The following is a 3,909-nucleotide window of genomic DNA, read 5'->3' on the forward strand; positions in this document are numbered from 1 at the left end:
GAAGTCACCTGGGGGTTTGTGCAAATACATACATGATCAAGCTTTAATCGATACATTAAGTGCAAATTATCAGGACCAGGGTGCACTGTCATTTCTGATATGACAATGTTGCTCTTACAAAACATCTGTTGTGTAAATGGCAATCTCGTTTTGAGAGGGAGAGAGAATTAGAGAGAGAGGGAGATAAAGAAGCTATTTTCTCTTCAGTTCTAACAACAACAAAAAAAAACATTTTAATTGAAACAAAATTGCACCAACAGATGCAGCACTTATGTACAATGTCGCGCTGTATATCAAAGCAAAAACATACAGTAAATCTGATGAAAGTTATCGCTTTCATCAGATTAACGAAGTTGTCATTTTGAAACCGAGCAGCTGAGGAAAAACTTGATCTATGATTTCCATCTCCTCGTATCCGGCTTGAAGTAGCGAATTAATGAAAAATGATTGCAAATCATCTCTCAATTGTTAAGCATTTGCGGCTGACAATTACATTACACTGAAATAAATCGCATGGCCATCGGGGAGAAAAGCACTTTGGAGACGGGCTCTCCCGTAACCTCCGCAGAACGCACAGTCACAAGTTGTTCCTCTGGAACACCACCCCGGTTGATGAGGTCGCTGCTTGATGTTATATGCGGCGTCTTTTCCCAAAAAGCCCTGCTGCATTGGAGTGTGTGCAGACTCCCCCCCCCCCCCCCCCCCCCCCCACCCACCCGCACCACCTTCACTCCCACCGCAACAGTTTGAGAGCGGGAGGGGCGAGCGACCACCGAAGGGCGCTTTAGAGGAATTATGCCGGTGACAAGCAGTTCTCGCCAACAACGCCAGCGTTTAACTACATAGTACGTACTGTATCTACGTTAACTGGGTTTTTATTCGTATAAACCGACTGGTTGGCAACGGAGAACATTTGCCAGGCAACGGAATCTCACTTCAATGTGCTCACAGTTGTGAAGACATATATTTGGGGAAAAAGCCGTTGATATCGTGAAAGTGGAATATATATATTTTTTAATATGGGAAAATTCAGTTTGGACGATTGTTATCTCTTGCACGACGCAAAGGAGATGCTGTTCAGGAGGAGACTGGGTAAGGAATTGGGAAAAGTACAGTGTTTCATTTAATAATAATAACTGCGTGGTTTGTGCGAACGTTGGGCTCGGAACGCACCAACTCGCGCTCCTCGAGCATATCTGTCGCGCGTGGGTTACCTTTTGGCTGCCTCTACTTCTCACACTTTGGAGGACCTGTTGTGCGTTCTGTGATGGATTAAATAACATAAAAATAAATTTGTGGGATACGGCGATTTAAGCGGCGCGGTATATTTACAACACCAAGAAACAAACAGGTAAGTTTTGCCTCAAATGGCCTTATAACACAATTCGAGTTAATGTCTGCTTCTTTTTTTTATCAGAGCAAATAGTCTTCACTACACCGAATGTATGCAGTCCAGTTACGAGGTGGTGCGTGGAATGATTAGCCTACTGAACGTTTATTGCAGGGCTATGTGTGAATACATACGCTTCCATTATCATCAGCGCCCAAATCCATATAAAATATGTATAATTGACAATATAATGAATTAATTTACTACAGTAGTCCATAATATTCGCATAGGAACCCATAATTTTGACTGTCATAATATACCGTGCAGAAATTAAGTGTTTAAATGCGTCTTGCCGTTTACTCGTGCTCATGCATTTCCCCACTATGGAAGTGTAGGGTAACATTATAGTGTACATATATCTACATATATATATTTATATTGTTCAATGACAAGTTATGGGAAATGTAAAAAAAATTAAAAACAAAAGTGTGCCATAAAGCGTGGGATCATAAAAGTAATTTTCGGTTTTTTTTTAAACACGTATCGTTCTCGTCACACAACAATGAAGGTAATGTTACATCCGTGATCTGCAATATTGATAATTATGCATAGGTGTCTTAAGTGCCGTCTAAGTGGTCATAAGAATCTCGCCTGTCAATCCACGAGGCTCCTATCAAACGCAGACCAACTAGTGGTATTAAAAACGTTACGTGTCGAATGGCAGAAACTACCTGCAATGTCAGACCGCACGCTGAAAAACACTACTTAATTGTTAACTGATGATTCTGACTTTGTCGCGTATAAAATTCGTCTAAACGTGAAAACGTCGACTTTGCAACTGTCAAAACCTAAAAACGGCAGTACACTGGATTCTGTAAAGCTGTAAAACGATAGGGAAGGGACTCCAGACCTTGGTGTATGAGAAGCAAATGATTTCGATTCTCCTCTAATGAGATGCAAGGAAAATACCTGGCCTTGTTAATGCAGGACATCCACCATTAAAAGATCAACCTTCCCACCTTAACGTGACAGGCAACATACAAACAGGTATCTACATTCCACAAACTGAATTACGCAAGATGGTCATTGCACATAGTTGCGTGTTTGTATACAAAGTTTTTCTTCTTTTATACTCGTCCATTCGTCCATTCTGAGTTTAGCTGGTACGGCGCAGTGCGTAGGGTCACGACTAACTAACCAACCTACAGTACTTGTCAATAATAGGAAACTGATAAAAGTGCACTACAGATATAAAAACACCCGTTCCCATCGCTACAAGAGGACTCGAATGGCATTCGTTAAAAGGGCTAATTAATGTCTGCGCGCGTTATCAGGAACGAATTCTCCCGAATCAGCCGGTGCTTGCGATGTTTCTCTTCGCACTCCCTATTAGCCCAAGGGTGTCTTATAACACCGAGCGTAAATCAAGCAAAATGTAGCTCCATCAGTTCCGGATTAACGCTGATAGCTGTGGAGGAAGTGCACGATGTATTTGTAGCTAAGTGCCGCCGCATTAATATTTTCGTGGGATTAGGGAGAATTGTGTTTGTTGTTTTTCCTCTAAAATTCCTCACAGCAAACCATTATACACAAAGCCGATGCTGAGTCAAGTCATAAACATAACGCCATCTGAATGTGCCATGAGACACGCAAAGTGTGTGCAGTGCAGATGTAATTAAATGAGCTGGATGGCCTAGTGGTGTGCATGTTAAACAGGTTGTGTGTGTGTGGATACCTTGGCCATTGCTGGTTATGAGTGGCGTGTGTTGGAAGTAGCCCATACACTGTTGTCGGCAGTAATTGTAATAACAACTTCAGAGTTATTATTAATTTACTGTCATTTAAAATCCATTACTGGTAGTTTTCTTCTTGATTGCATAATGGTCAATAGTGTTGTCAGTTTATCAATCAATTTATCAGTTCTTCATCTCACTGCCTCTCTTGGGACTAAACCTTCCCTGCACTTTGACCCCTGACTTTGCATTGTACAGTACGTCGCTATGGATAAGAGCATCTACTAAATGTCAGCAAAGTCCATGAAGGTGTCATGGTTGGTGGAATGACATACTCACAGTGGTCAGAACAGCAGAATCATCTTCTGCACCACAACCCTCCTCATCCGCAAGCCCTCCTGGCAGACAGTGTGTGAGGGCATCCAGGTTTTTTGCAGAGTTTGGGTTTCTCTGTATTCAAGCTTGGCATGCACCTAACTTTTATTTAGCGATTTCATCAATGACACAAAGGCACTCTGGTCTGGGAATGTTGATACTCAACACTGGCACAGTTTCCCATAAAACAAGGGCAGCATGTCGCCTAGTGGCTAATGTACATGACAGTGACCCGGAAGGTTGGTTGTTCAAGCCCCGGTGTAGCCACGATACGATCAGTGCAGCTGTTGGGCCCTTGAGCAAGGCCCTTGACCCCTACGTTGGTACAGGGGGGGAATGGCCCCTGCTTAGACAAATCAACTAAGCTGGATGTGTCTGAGTTCTGTTCCAGTGTTAGTCATCTGATAAATGAATAGCCAGCAGCCATACCACTTCGTCTTCTGCTCTGCTCCTGCTGATTGGCTGAAGCTA

General features: G+C 42.7%; 1 pseudogene; it reads left to right on the top strand.

The window, feature by feature from the left end:
- The first annotated feature begins 1,260 nt into the window (after positions 1-1,260).
- Positions 1,261-3,909, top strand: part of LOC133133372 (short transient receptor potential channel 4-like) — a 37,862-nt pseudogene continuing 35,213 nt past the window's right edge.

This window comes from Conger conger, chromosome 7, assembly GCF_963514075.1.
Source record: "Conger conger chromosome 7, fConCon1.1, whole genome shotgun sequence".
NCBI lineage: Eukaryota > Metazoa > Chordata > Actinopteri > Anguilliformes > Congridae > Conger > Conger conger.